The following is a 22,864-nucleotide window of genomic DNA, read 5'->3' as shown; positions in this document are numbered from 1 at the left end:
TTCCACAGTGGTGAAAGGATTAAAAATGTCCACTGGTCTTTCAAAAAACTTGACACCCCAAATACTACCAGGCTTATCAATACTCTCAATTAACATGAATAGCTTAAATTATCTACTAAAAAGGCACAGGTTGGCTGACTGGATATAAAAACTCAGGTCAGATATCTGCTACATACAAGAATCTCACCTTATCTCAAAGGATAAATATAGACTGAGGGTGAAGGGATTGACATCTATAATCCAGGCAAATGGAAAACAGAAAAAAGCAGGGATTACAAATTTATTTTCAGATACATTAGGCTTTAAACCAACAAAATTAAGGAAAGACAAGGATGGTCACTTTAGATTCATTAAAGGAAACACTAAACATAATGATCAATTATTAACATTTTTGCACCCCACCAAAATGCTTCTCAATTTGTAAGGGAGACCCTAAGAGACATGAACAATTTCATATCATCTAGCACCACAATAGTTGGAGATTTAACACCCTTTTGCAGTGTTGGATAGATCCTCCAAGAAGAAACTAAGCAAAGAAATTTTGGACTTAAATTTCCCCATACAACAATAGAATTTAACAGACATATACAGAACATTTCATCCTAACAAAATTGAATACACATTCTTCTCATCAGCCCATGGAACATCCTCCAAATGATCATTTTCTGATCACAACTTAGGTCACAAGGCTAACTTCAGCAAATTTAAAAGTATAGAAATTATTCCTGGTATTTTCTCAGATCATCACAGAATAAAAGTTGAACTCACCAATAACAGGAATCTGCATACTCATACAAAGACATGGTAAACTTATGCTGAAAGATAGCTGGGTCAAAGATGAGATTAAGAAGGAAATTACCAAGTTTTTGGAACAGAATGATAATGGAGAAACGAATTATCAGAACCTCTGAGATACTGCAAAGGCAGTCCTAAGAGGGAAATCTATAGCGCTGCAAGCTTCCTTAAGAGAATGGAAAGAGAGGAAGTCAAAAACTTAATGGGACATCTAAAGCAACTGGTAAAGGAAGAACACTCCAACCTCAAACCCAGCAGAAGAAAAGAAATAATCAAAACTGGAGCTGAATTAAATGTAATCAAAAACAAAAAGATTGTTCAAATGATCAATGAATCAAAAAGTTGGTTTTTTGAAAAGTTTAACAAAATTGATAAACCCTTGGCTAGCCTAAATAAATATAGAAAATTAAACTCTCTAATTTCATCAGTCAGGAATGACAAAGGTGAAATAACAACAGACACTTCAGAAATTCAAAAGATTCTTAATGAATACTACTAAAACTCTATTCTCAGAAATACGAAAATCTGAAAGAAATTGACCAATACTTGGAAGCAAGCCACCTTCCTAGACTTACCCACAAAGAACTAGAAATGTTGAACCAACCTATATCAAGTACTGAAATAGCATCAGCTATACAAAATCTCCAAAAAATAAAAGTCTTGGACCAGACAGCTTCACATTGGAATTCTACCAAACCTTTAAAGAGGAATCTATATTACATAACCTTTTCCAAAGCATAGAAAAAGAAAGAATACTTCCCAACACATTCTATGAAGCAAATATCACCCTGGTCCCTGAACCAGGAAAAGACTCAACAAAAAAAGAAAATTATAGACCATATCTTTAATAAATATAGATGCAAAAATATTCAATAAGATTCTAGCAAATAGAATCCAGCAACATATCAAACAAATTATACACCATAACCATGTGGGTTTTATCCCAGGGTCTCAAGGCTGGTTCAATATATGTAAATCTATAAATATAATTCATCACATAAACAAATTAAAAAACATTCTTAATGAATACTACAAAAACTCTATTGTACAGAGTTACAATATTACTCCTTTTGTAATACTACAAAAACTTTAAAAACAAAGACCATATGATTTTCTCAATTGATGCAGAAAAAGCTTTTCATAATATCCAGCATCCTTTTATGATCAGAACACTTAAGAAAATAGGTATAGATGGGACATTTCTTAAACTGATAGAGGCCATCTACAGCAAACCCATAGCTAATATCGTATTGAATGGAATTAAATTGAAATCATTTCCACTCAGATCCGGAACCAGGCAAGGTTGCCCATTGTCTCCATGGCTTTTTAACATTGTAATGGAAGTCTTAGCCATTGCAATCAGTCAAGAGAAGGCAATCAAGGGCATCCAAATAGGGATAGATGAGATCAAACTTTCACTCTTTGCAGATGATATGATTGTATATCTGGAAAACACCAGGGATTTGACTACAAAACTCTCAGAAGTGATCAAAGAATACAGCAGCATCTCAGGTTACAAAATCAATACTCACAAATCTGTAGCCTTTAATATACACCAACAATACTCAAGCTGAAAACAGTCAAGGACTCTATTGCCTTTACAGTAGTGCCAAAGAAGATGAAATATTTGGGAGTTTACCTAATAAAGGACTTGAAAGATCTCTATAAAGAGAACTATGAAACTCTGAGAAAATAATAGCTGAATATGTTAACAAATGGAAAAACATACCATGCTCATGGCTGGGAAAAATCAACATTGTTGAAATGTCCATACTATCCAAAGCAACATACAATTTCAATGCAATCCCTATTAAAGCTCCACTGTCATACTTTAAAGACCTCAAAAAAAGTAATACTTCGTTTTATATGGAATCAGGAAAAAACCTCAATTCGCCAAGATATTACTCAGAAATAAAAAAATCAGGAGGAATCATGCTGCCAGACCTGAGACTCTACTATAAATCGATAGTGATCAAAACAGCATGGTACTGGCACAAAAACAGAGAGGTAGTTATATGGAACAGAATAGAGAACCAAGAGATGAACCAAGCTACTTATTGTCATTTGATCTTCAATAAGCCAATCAAAAACATTCAGTGGGGGGAAAGACTCCCTATTTAACAAATGGTGCTGGGTGAACTGCCTGGTGACCCACACCTTTCACCATTAACTAAGATAGTTAGTTTCTCAGTGGATTAAAGATTTAAACTTAAGACATCAAACTATAAAAATACTAGAAGAAAGTATAGGAAAAACACTCGAAGAAATTGGCCTGGGAGAATATTTTATGAGGAGGACCCCCCAGGCAACTGAAGCAACACCAAAAATACATTACTGGGATCTGATCAAACTAAAAAGCTTCTGCACTGCCAAGAACACAGTACATAAAACAAGCAGACAGCCCTCAGACTGGGAGAAGATATTTGCAGGTTATGCCTCTGACAAAGGTTTAATAACCAGAATCTGCAGAGAACTCAAACATATTAGCAAGAAAAGAATAAATGATCCCATCTCAGAGTGGACAAGGGACTTGAAGAGAAATTTCTATAAAGAAGACAGGTGCACGCCCTATAGGCACATGAAAAAATGCTCATCATCCTTAATCATCAGAGAAATGCAAATCAAAACCACTTTGAGATATGTAACTCCAATAAGATTAGCCCATATCACAAAAATCCCCAAAACCATAGATGTTAGTGTGGTGGTGGAGAGAAGGGAACACTTTTTCACTGCTGGTGGGAATGCAAACTAATATGTTCCTGTTGGAGAGATGTTTAGAGGTCACTTAAGGATCTAAAAATAGACTTGCCATTTGATGCTGCAATTCCTTTACTCAGTATATATCCATAAGACCAAAAAGCACTTTACAACAAAGATATTTGCACCAGAATGTTTACTGCAGCCCAATTCATAATTGCTAAGTCATGGAAGAAGTCCAAGTGCCCATCAACCCATGAATGGATTAATAAATTGTGGTATATGTGCACCACGGAATATTATGCAGCCTTAAAGAAAGATGGAGACTTTACCTTTTACATGTTTACATGGATGGATCTGGAACATATCCTACTTTGTAAAGTATCTCAAGAATGGAAAAAAATATATCCAATGTACTCAGTACTATTATGAAACCAATTTACAATCACTCACACTTTCATATAAAGAATAGATCACAACTATGGCCCAAGATGGAGGGAGGAGGGGGGATGGGAGGGAATGGAGCAGTCAGATCGAGGGAGGGTGAATGGTGGGACCACACCTATGGTGCATAATGCAAGGGTACATGTCAGATCCATTAGTCTAGAGTATAAATGTCTTAACACAATAATTAAGTAAATGAGATGAGATATATATTAACCAGTGTGATGTAAGTGTTCCTACTTCTATATGAAATCAGCACAATGTACCGTATAAATGCATTAATGTACACAGCTATGATTTAATAAAAAAAGAAATGAAAGAAATACCTAGGAAAGATCTATCCATGAAGAACAGAAGAGTTTCTAGAGTTAAAAAAATCTATTTCCTTTTATACTCAAGAAGAAAATTTCTTTTACTTGAAATTAACAGTTAAAAGTCAGACTTTTATATTGTCCGCTGATAGGAATTCAAAGGCTGCTTTCTCACCTTCGCTCTTTACTTGAGTTTAAATATTTTACAGTATATCTTCCTTCACTGATGTACACCTTCCCATTCAATTAATTTGTTGTTTTGAAAAGCTCCAGATGACCAGCTAATGGTTATTTAAGGGTATTATTCTGTATGACAAGTTATTAAGCTGACAGTTTTCTTATTCGATAAATCTATATTTTCACAGTGAGTGAATATTTGTTATTGTTTTGGTTTACTTTTTAATGAATATTTACCTATATGTAAAATAGGGCTAGCCCAAACTTCCTTATAAAAACAAATGATACTATCTAGGATCCATTAATAACAGCATTATTATTATAGAAAATGCCATATGTTGACATAATAAACCATTATTTTCCTAACCTTTTTGGATATAGAGCTAATACATATGGAACATGTGTGCTCTGTGACAGACATGGCACCAACAGTCCACCCAATAAGGAACCTACTGCTAGCTTCCTCCATGTACAGATAAGGAAGTTGAAGCAAAGTGGTTAGAGAAGCTGAAGGCATCTGCCTCCATAGCACTTGCCCCATACCAGCAACGTATAGTGATTGTAGCTGTAATTGGCAGAGAAGGAGCAGACCTAAAAGAAAAGTCTTCTGTCACAGCATACGAAACACCTCACCTCATAGTGTGGGCCACAAGCTTCCTTTTAGGACTACAAAAAGAGGACTATCAAATACCCAAATTATAAATGATATTTATGGCACTTTATTAATGAAAAGCATTCAACTTCAAACCCTGTACTTCAATTATAATTGTTTGGTGGCAAAATATTGACTAACTTAAGTTCTTCCTGTGAAATGTTGTAATAGAATTCAAATATTATACATCATTTTTGAGAGTCACCAAAACTTCTCTGCAGTTTGTTAATAACATAGAGATCACACCAATGATGTCTATATGTCACATTCCTGCAAGTAAAAACCATCTTGAAGAGGAGGACTCCATTTTCTCCACTTTCAAATTCTAGTATGGGTGTGGGTTTTTAGTCTGCGATCATCCTATTTTCTAAGGGAGGAAAATGGAACGTCTTTGTATTCGTGTAATGTTTCTCAAAGCAATTTTTCCTGATAACTTTTCCTCTTCATTGTCATAGACTGGTGTACGTTTGTCCAGGGTTGTAACTTATGCTAGGTTCTAGGAGAGTTTGTGCATGTCTGTGCTCAACACTTTCAGTATCAAAGTATAAAGCAGGAAGATTATGTTCCCATCCTTGCTTTATTCCCCCAGATTAGTCAGGCAGGACAGAGACATTTACTTGTATGCCAAATGATCTCCTGTCCTTAATTTCACAGACTATTTTTTACAAATACAGAGGTGTTTTGGGTTCCTCGAGATTCTATCTGGAGTGCTCGCTTCAGCAGCACATATACTAAAATTGGAACGATACAGAGAAGATTAGCATGGCCCCTAAGCAAGGATGACACGCAAATTCATGAAGCGTTCCATATATTTAACTGAGACGCACAAAAAAAAAAAAAAAGATACGATCTGCTTACTTCCCAGGTGGACTTCTTCTCCTTGCTTTAAACGGCAGGCTAAGCAGAGCCTCCATAAATTAGGTACTATTTAACTACATGCTGCAGAAATTATTCAAATATTCTAGCCTGTGGGTGTTCCTATTTCTTATTTCCTGTGCAAATACAGTCTTTTGTCTGATATACATATATATATGCATATATAATGTTTATCTGATTTATATTTTTTCCATATATATGGAAAAAGATTATACACACACATGCATACATACATACACACATCATTTGAAAGATAGAGTGTTAAATATGTGTGATAAAATCACAATATTGAAACAAAAATAAACTGAACCTCCAAAGACTACTCCATGTGGCTTCCTCCAGGATTAATATATTTGGGTAAAAATTAATTTCCATATTTTTCCCCTAGTATACAAAAGAAACTAGAACAAGTTATTGTCCCTCTTCTTCCTTTAGTTTTGAAAATAAAACAAGGGGAGGGGTGGAACAAGATGGCTACCTAGAGTTAGCTTCTTTGCAGCCAAGGGTGATGAGATTGAGGAGAAAAGATTCTAGGCACCTCTGGCTTGTGGGCATTTCCCAGAAACATCCCTTTGGGAGCACATGGAGACAGCGGGACACTTCAGGACCCCAAGAGGAGGAAGGAAATGGTGAAGAAGCAGCAAATACTTGCGTTCAGGCAGAGGCTAGCTGGTGTGGCTGTGGTGGCAGCAGCAACAACAGTTTGCAGAGAGACAAGGCCTGCCCTGCGGGGTTTGTTTTTGGACCTGGGCACTTGCTTGAGTTGCTCTGGGAGAACTTGGGCAATGGAGCAAGTGATTTTTGAACAGCACCCAAGGGCTGGAACTGAACCACCAGGCAGAGCAGAGCTTTCACTGTTCGGCAGCTAGCCAGGCACTGCCATTGTGGGAAGGCTACCTTGTAGGCTCGGCCCTCACATTGCTAGTGAGAGGCCAGTTCTGGCATACCTGATAAACAGGGAAGCCACTTCTAGGGATATTTTAAAGGTACATGCTTTCCTGGGGAAGCCATCACATAGCCAATGGACAGTTTGGAAAGATCAAGGCATGTCTATTAAGTGGGCTAGGAGAGCTTCAGACTCCCAACCCTGCGATGATTGAGAGCAAAGAAGTCAGGAGGATTGGATCAGGTCTCCTCAGCAAGACAGAGGCTTCCAGTTGCCATCTTATATAGCTGTATCACCTCATACCCCAGAAGATTACCTGTTCCCCAGTCAATATACAGCTATATGTTTTTTTATTCTTTTAAAAATATTTTTTCATCTTTTCCCCCCTGTATTTTTTCCTGCTTTTTCCTCATGTTATAATTATTCATTATTTTAAGGGCTTAATTTTTGCTACTTTTTTTGCCCCTCTTTTTCTTTTTTCCTCCAGTTTTATCCCTTAAGGATTTTTGTTTCTTTGTTTTATATTGATTTATAGTATTTTAATTTTTTTTCTATTTCATGGTGGTAAGGTCTTATGTCTTCTCAGGTGGGCAAAGAGCTCCTGACCTCAAAGGATACACAACCTAGCCCCCCCACAGATTGGGATTTGTGGGTATGGGCGAAAAAACCCTACTGGAAACCACTATTAGTCCAGTCTCTTTCTTTACCTCTCTCCTTTTAGCCAATCTCCCTTTTACTCCCCCCTTTCCTTCTCTTTTTTCATCTTGAATCCCTTCTTGTTCTTCACTCTTCTTTTCCTTTTAGTCCTTTACCTAAAGGACACTTGAACACCTTAGGTCAGAGACATGGTAACTTAAGGAGCAAGAAGAAGTGAAAGGAAAAAACAGGGCAAGGAAACAGACAAAAAGAAAACTCACGAGGAAGAAACAGCAGACAAATCCTGGCAACGTGAAAATCCAGTCAGAGCAAACCCCCAAAGGATTATGCATGAGGTAGCTACTGAAGAGGATTCTACCTATAAAGAAATGTTAGAAATGACAGAAAGGGAATTTAAAATATAGATGGTAAAAACAATGAAGAACATGACTGAGAAAGTAGAAAATAACCAAAAGGAAATCCAAAAACAGAATCAAATCAGAGATGAATGATATGAAGAATAATATGAAAAAAAGATATAGCAGAGCTTAAGGAACTGAAGCAGTCAGTCAGGGAACTTAAAGATGCAGCAGAAAGTATCAATGACAAAGCAGACCATGCAGAAGAAAGAATCTCAGAGACAGAGGATAAAGCTCTTGAGCTAACATCCCTAACATTCAAGGGCTGCAAGGCTTTTTTTCTAAAAAGAAAAAAAAAAAAAAAAGAAAGAAAGCTTCTTTAGCATCTTCAAATGAAGCAAATTCTATAAATGCATACCTTTATATTTGCCATTTGGGTTCTGGGGCACTTTGATAAATAATTCTCAAATACTTCCTGAAAAGTTTCTTCTGTTACACTATAGGAGAGGTTGGTTAAACCAGAGTTTTTGATTCACCACTCCAAGTGAATTCTTTCCAGCTCTGTAGCCTTGACTTTGACCTTTCTCCCCAGTGTAGCACAGGGAAATGGATCGCCCATCAATATCTGTTCTCTGCTTCTCTTCAAATGTTTTCTCTGCATCAGCTTCAGTCTTAAATTCAATATAAGCAAACCCTTTACTCTTCCCATCCTTGCTGACTAATCTGATGTCCACAGCATCTTCAAATACTTTTAATTCATCCTGAGTGACTCTTAAGGAAGGTTTTTGGCCAAGTGTTCTTGCATCTCTAGTTTAATTTCATTGCCAAAGACTTTCAACCAGTGAGCTCTAAGACTTTTTCCAGATCTTCAGCAGATTCAAAATCCACACAGCCAAACTTTCTAGTCATACCAATTCGGACATCCACAACAGCAAGATCATTTTTAGCAAATATATTACTTTTACTAGTTTTTAATTGGGGGGCAGATTTTCCACTTCGTTTCTTGGCTTCAGGAGCTGCTTTCTGCTTTGTCATTTCCTTCTTTCCTTTTCCAGGTGCTTCTTTGACAAGCTCTTCCTCCTCCTCTTCCTCTTCCTCACCTTCATTCTTCTCCTCCTCATCATCTTCATTCTCATTTTCCTCCTCTGCCAATATCTTAGCTTTCATAGGAACAACTTTTGCAGAAGCTTTCTTTTCTTTGGCTGGTGTGGTCTCCACAGCTTCTTCTTAAGAGTCTTATTAAAATACGATTGTTGGGTTCTACTCAAGAGCTTTATTCTGAATTTTCCTGCCTGACAAGCTCCCAGGAAACCCTGATATTGCTGGTCTAGGGCTACACTTTGAGAACCACTAGTCTGAGTTTCACTCCGCTTGACCCCAGGATAATAGAATGACAAACAGAATGACCAATCACATTTTCCTGTAAGGTTTCTATACCAGGCGAAAAATGATGCTTAAGCAAATGTGAGGAAATCTGATGCTTGAGGATCTGCATCAGAGACCAAAGGCTAGGAGGCAGGGGGCCCAGGCCTCCTCTCTGACTTTAACCAGAGCAACTCTACCACTGTCAGTTTTATACTATATTGATATTTTATTTGATGAGCAAGTTGAAATGATAAAAAAAATATTAAAAAACACAGACTCTAACCAGACTCAGCCAAGCCTTTGCCCATAAAATCAAAGACAATATTGGGAAGTCCTTCTTTGTAATCTTGCTGACCACCTGGACTACCCTAACCAGTCACCATGTTTTGAACAGCCATGCCTTTTGCCCTGGCACTAACTTTCACATATGTGGGTCTGCACTAACACTTAGGTTTCCAAGAGCCTTCTGATTTCCCTGACTCACATTTTCTCCACTATCAACACTACTGAGGCTTTTTATCCTTTTTGTGGGATGAAATAGCTTCTAACCAAACCATATGTAAGAATTTTCCTCTGGTAAGGGTAGACTTGTTTCTCATTCTTCCTTTACTGCCTTTCCAAAACCTGCCTCCCTTGTCTGACAGTTGCAAGGAAGCAGACAAAATAGTTAGCTGCAAAGCTGAAGCTAACGTTCAAATTTTGGCTTCTGTTGTTCTATCAACAGATAGACACTTTTCATCATTTTTAATTCTTTTAAACACATTCCTGCTCTGCCACTATAGCTGAGTTATTCAAATAACTCAGCTAAATAAACTTCCTGAGTTTTTTTTAATATAAATAAAAGGGCCTATCTCTTATTACTCAGTACTTATTAATAAATGCAAAACTTGAATGACAATGAATTATAAAAGACTGATTTGTCATAGCTCAACAATACTGTTTAGTTTTTACAAAACAGGAGAATTACCATAACTCTTAACTATTCAGGTACAAGTGATTCAATTTGAGAATACTAAGAAAGTTTTAGCTTCTCTTCTTCTTTTACCATTTTATATATGACAAACAGGACTTGTTACTGAACCAACAGGACTTCTAAAAGGCGAAAAGAAAAATAGTTGAAATTTATGTGTGCTATTGATTAAAAATTCTGACCAAAAAAAATTAGTGGGAGGAATCTACGGGACAGCAGCTTCTATGATTTAAATCAATTGGTAACTTAAACACCCCATCCCCCATTCTCCATTACCCCAGATATTAAAGAACTACCTTTTCACTGGTTAGTTGGTTTTTTTTTAAAGGTAAGTGAGGTAAGAAATTATATCACACTAGTTGTAAACAGAAACAAAGGCAACAATAACAAAGAGAGGATTGAGAGAGCCTAGGTCTCCTTCTTTTAACAATGTAAAAATCTTACCTTTTTTCATATCTGTGGCAGGTAACTTTTGAATGGGTATATATGAGGCAGACAATCCAAATAATTTGTTACAAAATTTCCAAATTTTTCTAACATCCCTCTCTCAACCCTGCTTACATCTTGTTGAAGTACAGGTATGCTTAGTGAAATAAGGACAGATAGAGTTGTGGGGGGAGGGATCTTGAACACTGACACAAATGCTGAATTTGGATATCAGATTCAGCTACACAGCAGACTTCAGACCATGTGTGCCCCTCTCTGCCGCTCAGCTTCTACATGTGCATCTATACATCTGTTATGCCAACCTACCTCTGCAGAGTTGTCGTGAAGATTTTATGGCATAGTGTCTATAAGGGCAACTCCTATGTTATTTGTAATGTGTAAGTTTGTAAGTGTTCACATGTGTCAGTTGATTGAAAGAAGAAAGGTGATTCACAATCTGCTGAAGACTAAGCTAACAGCCCCCCACCTTCAAGATGAGATACAGCTTCACCAACTTAAACCTCTTTTAACCTTTATTTCTAATTTATTTAGAGGTTTGTTATATAAAGCATTTCACTTTTTATATTGTAAAACTATAGCTAGAAAAGGATGAGTGAATGAATAAATAAATATAATTCAGTTAAAAGTGCTCATGTTCACATGTACAAAAGACATACTAGACTACACAGAAAAGACAGGCTGTCAAGGGTAAAGGGAAGTGACCACCCAGGGGAGGTTTTGCTTTGGACAGAGACACATAGAGGCCTTGAGTCCTGGTTATAGGTGGGAATTCATCTCACAATGTGGGAGGGACGGGGTAGGGAGCAGTGAGCATACTAGCAGACTGAAATTACGTGTGCTCCTATAACACAGGACTTCAGCATAATATCACTTCACAAATTCACCATGAAAACACTAAAAACCCCTAGATTAATAAAAATATTTCATTTATAGTGGAAAATTTAAAAGTGGAGGAAAATGGAGAGTAAGGAATATGAATAAGGTTCTCAAATCATGTGCTCTGGAGGAAAGAGCACCAGGAGTTGGATAACCTGGTTCAAGTCTAGCCTTACCAGGCACTACCTGGGGGATCGTGGGCAAATCTCTTCAAATTCTAGGCCTAAGTTGTTTCATCTCCAAAAATTAAGAGCTGGATTAGCAGATCATTAGGGTATCTGTCAGCTCTAAAAGCCTAGACACAGTGAAAATTGAAGCTCCACCTTTACATACCTATTAATAAAACAGATCAGTAAAAGTATCGGGTGCTTATTTTTTAAAAGTCACTCTTTTGAAAACTCACTTCACAATACAAAAAAATTGTATATCTATAAATCTTATATATATGTATGTATGTGTGCATACATGTGTACAAATACATGTGTCTGCAAAGCACATGTGTGTTACAGCTTATTACTTAAGGGAGAAACGACCGGATTAAGTCACACCTGGTTAAGGTGGATGGGGAGGAAGAGAGGGCAAGGAAAAGGAATTTGAAATGTCTGCAGAGCTCATTAATGCCCTGATACCAAATGATTCAAGGACATCTTTGGCTTTGATTCAAACAGTTGTTCTGTTCCTGAGTAACATGATGACAATCTAAAGATCCACAGCTGGACTTTGTCTGATTCTTCTGTTATAAAAGTAACAGATTTGCTGTATAGGTTGTATAACACAGGATCATTTCAGAATGAATCCTGTCAAAGCAGGGGCCCAGAGGAGCTGCTTTATGCAGTTTTGGTAAAAGATGGGATTTGTTTTTAAGTGGCTCTGGTATTATGAAAGGCTGAGCAAGCAGTTTTAGGAGATCTCAGCTCACAGTGACGATCTGTGCTTACACACACATCATGATGGGATGCATAATCCTTCCTCAGCCCCAGGGTTTCTCAGCTCACTCTTCAAACAATCCACAGGATAGATTTCTTCAAGATGAATCATCTACCCACATTGCTTATATCCTGTCTTCGCTTGTTCTGCATAAGTCTGATGACACCATGGATGCCATCAATGTCACCTTTTGATTTGAAATAAGGAGATAATCCAAGTCTTTCTCTGACACACCCTTCCTTCATTCTTGCCGTTTTTTTTTTTTTTTTCTTTTGGCCGGGGCTGGGTTTGAACCCACCACCTCTGGCATATGAGGCCGGTGCCTTACTCCTTTGAGCCACAGGTGCTGCCCCCTTCCTTCATTCTTTATTAGTCATAGCATTATCAAAATCTAAAGCAATCAGGGACCTAGGACATCATCAATTTAGCTGCTTATTAAGAAACATTAATACTTCAAATACCATTGCAACGTGAGATTAAAATCTTAAATTTCTTCCAGAGGTTAAGGTTTTTCCTCAGATACTTTTTTTCAAACTTTGCTCTTTAAACTAAAAATTACCCCTATTAAGGTTTGGCACGGATAAATCCAATGCAAAGTTCCTACTACCTCTCCAGGCTCTTCAAGCATTGTTGGATTACCAGTGCACCTGCTGCCCCTACAAGGACCACCACTCCAACTTGTCACCTCTGACTTCCAGAATTAAATTGTCATTAATGAATGACCCCAAGCATCCTTACAGCCAGTGATCCCGAAATACTTACAGGAATGAATTTCTCTCTTTTCAAGTATTGACTATATGCCCTGTGGAAGTCTTTTTCCTTTGGGGAGGAAAAAGAAATATTTTCCTTGCTGCCAAACCAATAAATTTTCTTTTTCCCCTCTGAATTTTTATAGGCAATTTTCTACAGTAAAATTTGCATGCACGGTGTAAATTTTCAGGAGCTTTCTCCTGGTGAGCCAGTTTCTCATACACCTTCCAGAAAACACTGACCACATCCTGACCAAAGTTAAGCACTGTGTAATGCTAAGCAGACCGAGGCCTACAGGAAACAAGAGGCCTCGTTCGGGACAGCTGTCAGCACTCATCCAGCACCCTGCCTTCCTCTCATCCCTCACTGCAATTAGCAAGGAGTGAGGTTTGAAGGTAAGTGGACAGATTCTGACCCCAAAAGCAAAGGAAAGAAGTCACTTGATTGCTACTTTGTAAATACTTTGCTGAGGTTGAATACTATCTGACTAATTTGTTTCTATGTAGGTGCCACGTACTAACCCTCTTCTCCTAAGACACTTGAACATCATCTTACGCATTCCTACATAATCCTGGAGAATGTTAGAGTATCACATATTCATATTTTATTTTTTTAAAAGTGGTGCCTGACAAAAACTTTTCTAAAGACAGAAAAGTAATTGGATGGTAACTCTTGATCCAGTTAGCAAAGATTTAAGTCAGATTCAAGCCAGTGGATTTTATTCAATGATGCATTCATTCAATAGACATTGTCTTTGGAATTTATTTTGCTTAAAATCCTGTGACAAATGCTGTAGTTGATATGAAAACAGAAAGAACGGCTTCTTCCCTGAAAGAGTTAATAGTTGTGTGTTTCCCACAACTGACACTCCTATGTACAGAAAGTTTAGAATCTAGAATTTGGGAACAGGAAAACAATAGCATGTTCCTTCCAGTGGAGAAATCATTAGACATGGAACTCAAAACCATAATTTGCACTTGAGTTTACGTTTTCCCATAATGTGTTTTGTAGTCAGATAAAACTAAAAGAAAAGATGGTTTATAATAAAGTATTGATCTCGTTTAGACAGTGATTCTCAACATGTTAATTTTTATCTTTCACTTAGTCAATATTAAGGCATTGGGGATGCCGTTATTTTAAAAAGTAGTTGATGCTTGAGAATATTACAGATGTGGTGAGCTAGGACACTTGCATGGTGCTTTGATTACTAGCCTGCTTTTACAGATGAGGAAACTGAGCCCCAGAAGGACAGTGGTACATTTATAAAAGCTTAAGGGCTTTTGCCTCAAGAACAGTGTCTTTGTCGCAAACTTACTGTTGTTTTACCCTTATTTTAGATATAATTCTTATTAGTTTGAATATCTAAATTCTCCAGCCCAATGAAAAGCAAATGAGAAAGAAAAAAGGTAAAGTCACTGGGATCAGAAATGACAACTGCTGCAAAATCAAAGAATTAGTAGTGAAGGAAGAAACTGGGAGAGAGACATCAGAAACATCACAGAATAAATACATTATACACATCATTTACTTTGCCGTTTGCTTTCAGGGTAATAGCTCTATGCACATCAACAGCCCCTCAAGGTTTAACTGCATTCCAGTCTACCATTTTTAGTCTCTCCTTGTCCCATTCCTGTCTCTCTCACTAAGCTCCAACCACACTGTTCTTCAGTTCTACAAACCTTGCCAAGTACTTTCCCACCTCAGAGACGTGTGTGTTGTCCTCCCGGCTTGGAATTTTTTCTCCCCGTTCTTCATATGGCTAGTTCATATGTAAGACCTAGTTCATACTGTAACTGGCATTGGATGGATACTCGGCAAATATTTGTTGAATAAATGAAAAAATAATTATCTATAGAGTTAACACTATGTCCTTCAGAAAAAGCAATCTTTAGTATATACTAACTAAAAAGCAGAGTGAAAAGTATATAGTATTTCCCACAAAAATATTTAAAATAAGTCTGCCCTAAGCATATAAGCAGCAGCAACTTCAGGTAACTAGAAGAATTCTTATTTTGTGGAATGTAATACAATCAGCACTGAGCTATGACCCCCTAACATAGTGATTTTTCTTGAAACTCACATATTCCTTGCATTGAAAGCAAAGTTTTATAACAATGTGGCTATGCAGGCTTCATTTTTATGGCAGCAAGCTACATATCATCAACTTTGGATACCTACTTCATATTTTGGCAAGAAAACAGCTGCATAAATTTCTGCCTACTCATTTTTCCAATTAAATGAAAAACAATATTAACCCAATCATTTAGGTCTGGATTAGAGAGTTAAAATTAAAAGCCTTCTAACACAATGATTATCTTCAGAAAAAGCAATAGGTCAAAAAGGCTCTGATTGTTTTATAACATAATGCAACTGCCAACAATCAATGGATTCATTCAACTCATTGAGATTTTACAGGAGAAATTCAAACCCACATTTGTATCTTCTCAATGGTTTGTCAGTCCAAGTTGCTCAGTTCACAAGTCTAAAGATGGATGCTCTCTGCCCAGCTGTGCCAATCCAACCTGGAATGGGAAACATTGAGTTCTGACACCCTTAAGAGCTACCAAAATTTCATGATGGAAATGAAGCTGACAGTTCTGTCAGGGATGTGAGAAGCAGAATCAGATTCAGTTTGTTCCTGCAGAGATGTGTTGGCTCTACAGAGCTGAAGATAATAAAAGCAAGTTTGGTAGGTAAAATAAGCAGAAATACTGACACACGGGAAGAGATGTTGAGCAAAAGGATGACATTTCATACATTCCTGATGTGGTGAGCAGTAACTCTGCCAAAGGTTCAGCAACCACTGGAGGAAAAGGAGGGGCTCAAGTGTCCCCTTAGGCTCTCCTTACATATTACATCTAGACTGCATCTCCTTATAATCTAAATCCATGCCTCCTAAATCTCTTCTCCATTAGATGGTATTTCAAGCAATGGACTTATAGGTCCTTGGCAGTATACAGATCCTGAGATGAGGCTTTTAATGATCCAAAGTTCCATTCCTCACATCCAAAGTGCCTGGGCCTGTGTGGATTGGAGGCTCTGTCCCAGTGAGGCAGGCAACCTCTGGGAGCTGAGGAACAAATTCTCTCTTAAAGTATTTTTATGATAATTATTGAAATAGATTTTAATTTTCTATAAATATTGTTGAAAAAAGTCTAAAGGTTGAGAATTTTCAAAAATACAAAAAACCTATAGGCTTCTAGTTAGGGATTTTTCATTTGTTTTTGTCCCCTGTCCTTGAGAGGGGTGTGTGTTGTGCATGTGTGTCTGATAAATAAGTATTTTTAGCTGTATTATACAGTGCAGTGTACAGTGTGATCATTTAAAAATTAGGAAATATGGCACAACACCACAAAATGGCCATTTAACTAACTTTCCACTTAATTAAATGCTATTTGCCCATCATATCCAGAGAGACATGACCTTTCTGACTGGTAAAGGAAAAAAAATGCAGAATTTACATTCTTGCCTCTATCATTTGCCCTCTCTCAGAGACGATGTCATCGTTTGCAAAATGAAGCTATAGATAATAAAATATGTACCTCAGACAGTTAGACTGAGGCTCAAATGGAATCATTCATATGACACCCTTTTGAAAATGGAAAAGTCCAATAAGCCTTCGCGTTACCTAGTGTCTCATCTAACTTCGAACTTGTCATTTTATATCATCATAAGAGATCATAGGCTCCACTTAACAGCAACCTTTTGTACCTTCAAAAGGTTGTGTTGTTGCTGTATTTGAAATCTCTTTTGGTATTTTAAATGTGGACCCATTTTTTTTTTCCCCAGGAGTTCTCTGGGTTGTGATCCTGGTCTGAAGACAAAAGCGATTTAGAGCAGACTACCTGCAGCTGTGGTGGCTACTGTGCCCTCACACAAGGGAAGCAGCACACCTTACGTTAGGCCAACACTGCTGGCCAACAAGGAGAGTGTGAGAACAACTCTGAAAGCAAGACTTAAACTGGGGTGCTATTCCCAGAGTCACTTCCTTAGGTCAGTTGGACAAAAGTCCGAAGGACTAAGAGGAGGAAGTATCATGCCCATATTTAAATGCCCAGAGTGTGAGAAGAAAACCCTATTCATGTTGCATTAATATTTTCAATAACTTTTTAGATAATATCTATGCCTATAATGATTACAGTGTGGTTAGGAAATGAACAGTAATGAATAGTGTTGAATCATTTCATCTCCTAAGGGAAAAAAAATCAAGAACAAAGTCTAATGATTATCCCTAGCAAGTAAAATATGGCAGACCACAAAATGGTTTGCCATTCTAATCCATTTCGAACATAAACAAACACATACTTGTATGCGCACACAAACCCCCACACGGAAATCACAGTCAAAAGCTAAAAGAGTTAATTTAGGCCTTGGAGAAAACTTGCTTTAAGCACTGGTTCAAAAGCTTTTAAATAGCAGAAAAATCAATACACTTTTATCAGACTTCAGTGTTTATAGAAGCAATACAAAACAGGATTTTGTAAAATGTATATATTATGCCAGATCAAACTGTAAGTTAAAACATCTGTGTCCAAGTTAATCTCAGATACAGCATGGAGATTATTTGAATTGTATGTTTCCTTTTGTGACCTTTTTAGATGTGGCTTGGGGAGGGGGAAGGAATAATTTTAAGCTTTTAGTTGCCTGCAACAGTGCCAACAATTGAACATAACAGCAATATTTTTTAAGTTACCCAGATGAATAACAAAAAGGAAGGAAAACCCCTTTAGTAATTTCAAAATAGTGTTGTATAGGGAATCTTAAAAAATAAATTATAGACATAAATGTAGGTATGTGCATCTAAGATTGCTATAGGCTATCCATGATATAAAATTTTCAATTAAAACCACTTTTATGAGCAATAATCACATTCCAAAAAAGTATACACAACTTGCTCAGGGATTATACAACTTCCTCGATGAAACAAACCTTAAAATATAAACAAATACAACGTACTCAGCTTAATATTCACCAGTGTTTTTAACAAAATAAAGAATTTTAAAGTCTTAGAGAAAAGCTTTGGTTCTTCTTTGTAGGAGACAAGAAAACAAGAACTGAAGCTGATGGAAGCTTTCTTTTTTTAGATCTGTTTTTAAGGGATCAGACATCTGTAATTCAAATCCATTTTGATTGAAACAATAAATTTGATTCAATTCTGAAATTTCATTTCAAAAGTGTAAGAGAGAAATTCATGGGACCCCTCAAAGTAAATGACAAGCCTGGTCTCTGAAATATGTCAGGAACACATTAACACTATGTAAAAATAACAGCAGAGCCAATCCAAAGTCACAGCGGCCAAATGTCCTGAAAACAGGGCTCTAGGAAAGGAACTTGTAGGTCTAATTATTAATTGTATTTTTGGAAACAACTGTAACTTATGATTGAATTCCATCTTTCATAGTTGATTATATGCTGGGCAAAAGACATGAGCCCAAGATAAAGAAGAATGCATTGTAGAAGCTCCCTGTCAAGCAGTCATTCAACAACTACAAATATGCATTGAACATACGTTATGGTCAGGAACACCTGACTTTATGATACTTATATTCTAGTGGAGAGTAAGATCACAAAAAATATGCATTACTTTATGTCAGATGTTGATGAACGGTGGAAAGAAAATGAAGCAAGGAAAGAGAATAAAGAATAAATGAGGAGTGCTATTTAAACAAGGTAATGAAGTGAAACCTCTCTGTTGAGGTAGCATTTGAGCACAGCTCTACCTAAAATGAGGCAGTAAGCCCCATAGAAGTCTGTAGAAAGAATATTCCATATACACAGAACAGGAAATAGAAGACTGCCAAAGCATGAGTTTGCTTAGTATATTTGAGGAACATTGAAGGGGTCAGTGAGACTGAAGCAGAGTGATAGAGTTGGACGAAGGTGTGCAGGTAGGAAACAAGGTCAGAGAGGTAAAGAGGGCCAGATCATTCTGCCTGTGGAATTCCTGCCAATTATGATGAAAAACCCTCAGAGGGTTTGAACAGAAAGCAGGCATGATAATCACGATGTCCAAATGACTGTGGCGTCTACATAAAGTATAACCATGAAATCATCAACACAATGCTGAAAACAGTACCTAGTGTGTACCAGATGCTCAGTAAAAATGTGTTGAATAAAAGAAAGAATAAATGAATGTAAGATATTACGGTGAGAGCCTATGCCAAACAAAAATTTATCCTTGATTCTTCTAATCAAAGCCATGCTCCCTTATACATTGCAGAATATACCTGAGCAGTATAATGAGTTAGTCATTCAGTCTAGATCATCAATGTGTTTTGTGAATTAGTTGACTAACAGATTTGGCCCAGAGTGACTATAAGTAAAAAGTAGGTTTGGTAAGTGTCTGGGTAAAAAGAAATCTAGGGGGTAAGAGTTGTGCATTTGATTCCTAAAAGAAGATGAGTAATAAAAAAATTAGGAGAATGCATCTCCAAGGGGAAGACAGTTATGGCAAATTCTTCCATTTTTCAGCTATCCAAAAGCCAGTCCCAGGAATAACACCTACCCACATCCACAAACTATTACCAGTGCCCAAGCCACTTTTTCAGAATCCAGTTTTTCTAGATCAGGAGTTTGGTCATCAGTCCTGGATTACCATTCTTCCCAGCATACTGGAAATTGGGTCTTGTGTTACTCATAAGAACACAGTTACTTATAAGAACATAGCTAGCAAGCACTTTTTACTTAGACAAGACTACATTTGGAGCTCTTTGGAGGCCAAAAAGTTATGGAGTACTCAGTTCACTAGCAGAGAAGAAAATTGGCCATTAAGAAGATCTGATTCCCTCCACACTTGGGTCTAGGAAGTTAGGACAAGCCCTTTCAATAAGAGGGCATATTAAAAAGTACCTTTGTCCCATGGCTTAGTACTATTCAACCATTTTTAGGTTATACAGTTTTCTTCATCTGAAGACATTAAGTGGTAGTCTTAAGGATGGGCATATCTTTCATATATTTAAGCAGCAGAAAAAGAAATTGAAATTCTTATTCATGATTTAAAGCAGTAAACAGAATAAGTTAATATTACTTCTTATATACAATAATTTCAAGTACATTCTTTATTCTACGTATATAAATGTTCTTCATTGTAAAAATAACTTTTGTTTGAGTATAAAAGTTATGCAGTCTTATTGTTTGAAACATTGCATATTTTTATAAATAAATCATCTATAATTCAACAACTCAGAGATAAGAAATAGTAATATTTTCTTATGTTTTACTCTAGTTATTTTTTTCCTCTGTCTATACATATCCACTCCTCCTATTTATGTATTCAATTCCTTCTTTTGTTCCACAAAGAACTTGGGGTGCCCATGCAGGAGAAATTTTCAGCGACAAGAGAATAAGAGGGCAGGTCAGGAGACTGGAGAGGACCCTGCCAGCGGCACATGCACACAGTGACCAGAGCATGAGAGGGCAGGGCAGGAGACTGGAGAGGACCTTGCCAGCGGCACATGCACACAGTGACCAGAGCATGAGAGGGCACGGCAGGAGACTGGAGAGGACCCTGCCAGCGGCACATGCACACAGTGACCAGAGTATGAGAGGGCAGGTCAGGAGACTGGAGAGGACCCCGCCAGCACCACACGCACACAGTGAGGAGAGCATGAGAGGGCAGAGCAGGAGACTCGAGAGGACCCTGCCAGTGCCACGCGCACGCAGTGGTCGTCAGCTGGGGGAAGAAATTAAACCCCCTCACTTCCTGGGACACTTCTTTCATAGAAAGGAAAAGCCTTAAACCTCCGAGAGAGGGGAAAACCATTCTTTGGCTATGAGAGCCAGCAAAGATCCATACGTTCAATTAGTTCTACTATAATTTCAAATTCATTATGGCCAAAATATGTCATTTTTTCCCCTTAATATCTCTACTGTATCCCCATGGATGGTGCTGTGATCCACCCAGTTAGCACCCACTAACTGCTGACTACCCACTCTGGAGTTCATCATGACTCCTTCTGTCTGAGCTCTCACCCGTTAGGGAGAAATTTGTCCATCTTTCTAACTGACTCTCAGACCTAAAAGGGAGAGCCTGTTAATTCCAACTGGCATAATGTAAATAGGGCCCTTGCCATCAGCTCCCACACCATGATAATGGCTTCCTAATTAATACTTTTGCCGTCTCTCCACTTTCCCCACATTGACTATTTTCTGTTTCTTCTTAAATTTCTTCACTCTCTCCACATCCTACAAGTTGAAGTCCAAACTCCTCAACAGATCAAAGACCAGCTAATCTTTCCAAATGCATTAGACACCCTACCACCCGTCTCCCATCCTAAAGCTCATGCTTCAGACACACCGAAAGAAACGCTACTGCGCCAGCATCCTGCACTTCCTCATACCCCAGGGCCTTCTACGGGACAGTTGCTCATCCCAGAATAGTCCTTCCTGCCTTTTCTACCTGATAAACTGGCATTCACCTTTGAAGACTCAACTGAAGCATCTTCACCTCTGCAAAGTCATCTCTGAGCTGCTCCCCCAGTCCTGTTGTGCTCCCAGTTATTTCCCTTGCTAAGCTAGGAGGCCCTCAGTGTAGGGCTATTGGAAATACCCAATTTGTCTCTATTTTATTCCTAGTAGAAACTGCAGACCCCAGCAGAATGCCTGGCAAATAACGCATGTTCAATATATTTGTTGACTAAATCTGAAATGAAGACACAGACATGACAACTTATTCTACCCTCAATGTCAATCAGGAGTTAAAGTGGTTAGTACCATCAATGGGACACGACCTAGTTCTCTAATTTCAGATGAAATATATTCCTGTTTCTATTTATGAGTTCTGAAGAAGATTTTAAGAAGAGGGAGCTACACCGTCTCATTTGGTTCAGAGAAGAGAAACCCCTAATGAAAGGCTGTACATGGTTTTTCAATTCCAGCCTTTGGTAAAATAGACATGTTTCATCATGGCATTGCTAGAATTCCCTAGCAAGGGGCTTTTCCTAACCTAGGCAAAAAGGTTTGTATCTAGGCCTTACCCACTCTTGAATAATTTCTGAAGGATATGTGTTCAGTGATAACATTTCTACTGAATCCCAAAACAGGCAATGCTTTATTTAATTAAAGAACAATGTGGTGATAATCACCATTTATTTTCAAGTGTTGCATATTTGTTTCAACAAATTTAAAAACATTTCCTAAAGGATTTTAAAGAAAGTCACCAAGTATGTTTAACAAAACAACATATGGAATGCTAATTTTGTTGTGATGCTATACTCTAATACAGCAAGAAACAGATTTTTCGTAAAATCAGCAGATTTGCAAACACTAATTAAGAAACACTGAAAACTATCAAGGTCAATTTGAAAATCCATTTGAAAACAAATATTCCTAGTCTTGTTAGGAATTTCCTACCAAGGATTCACTGTACATCAATAAACTTCCACCAAGCAACTTTTGCAGTGAAGATAAATAAATAAAGACATAATTTCAATTTTTAATACAAAGCCAAACAAACAGCAAGGTTTGGAGGGCTGGGTGGAAATAACCAATTCATCTTTATCAGTATGATCTTTACTCAGGAATCTAAGATCCTTAGAGTAGAGGATTTCCACTTAATTTAAGCTACATCACTCCTAAAAGACTTCCAGGACTTGTGTGTTTGCCATATGGAATATTTCCTATAATGTTAACTCTCTGCAAGAATGATTCTCTGCCTTGTGTGGAAAGAGCAAGCAACCCTAAGAAACTAGTTTTACG

At 37.5% G+C, this 22,864-nt stretch overlaps 1 protein-coding gene and 1 non-coding gene across 2 annotated transcripts in view; one reads left to right on the top strand and one right to left on the bottom strand.

Annotated features, from left to right (window-relative positions):
• Nucleotides 1–22,864, bottom strand: part of SUGCT (succinyl-CoA:glutarate-CoA transferase) — a 771,296-nt gene that overhangs the window by 280,125 nt on the left and 468,307 nt on the right. The gene's annotated exons all lie outside the window — the stretch shown is intronic.
• Nucleotides 5,784–5,890, top strand: LOC111727711. The gene has a single exon (XR_002775194.1). It is a non-coding gene; the product is annotated as a U6 spliceosomal RNA (small nuclear RNA).

This window comes from Otolemur garnettii, unplaced genomic scaffold, assembly GCF_000181295.1.
Source record: "Otolemur garnettii isolate 467f Iridium unplaced genomic scaffold, OtoGar3 scaffold00119, whole genome shotgun sequence".
NCBI lineage: Eukaryota > Metazoa > Chordata > Mammalia > Primates > Galagidae > Otolemur > Otolemur garnettii.
This window is presented reverse-complemented; position numbering and strand designations above follow the sequence as displayed.